Source organism: Penaeus monodon, chromosome 23, assembly GCF_015228065.2.
Source record: "Penaeus monodon isolate SGIC_2016 chromosome 23, NSTDA_Pmon_1, whole genome shotgun sequence".
NCBI classification, from domain to species: domain Eukaryota; kingdom Metazoa; phylum Arthropoda; class Malacostraca; order Decapoda; family Penaeidae; genus Penaeus; species Penaeus monodon.
In genome coordinates this window covers 38,109,033-38,109,359 of record NC_051408.1, presented here as the reverse complement: position 1 = coordinate 38,109,359, position 327 = coordinate 38,109,033, and positions in this window count along the sequence as shown.

The following is a 327-nucleotide window of genomic DNA, read 5'->3' as shown; positions in this document are numbered from 1 at the left end:
AATATAATCATGTTAACTAAATCAATAAAGAAACACGGCTCTGCGAAGACAAGCTCATCGTTATGCATAGCAAGATGAGGCACCGAGAACATTAAGAAAAAAAAAAATCCAACTAAGTGAAAATACCAAAATGCAAAACGCCTCCCAAACAGTCATCAAAAAGAAATGACACAGACCAACTAATGGCCTCAACAATCACAACAGCAAAGAGCGGAAAATAGCACTGCTATTAACGTCCCATTGCTAATAATGATGACGAAATACACAGGGAACGAGAGTACACACCCACCTCAGCCCACACGTTAGGATGCATAGGAAATCTTGCAT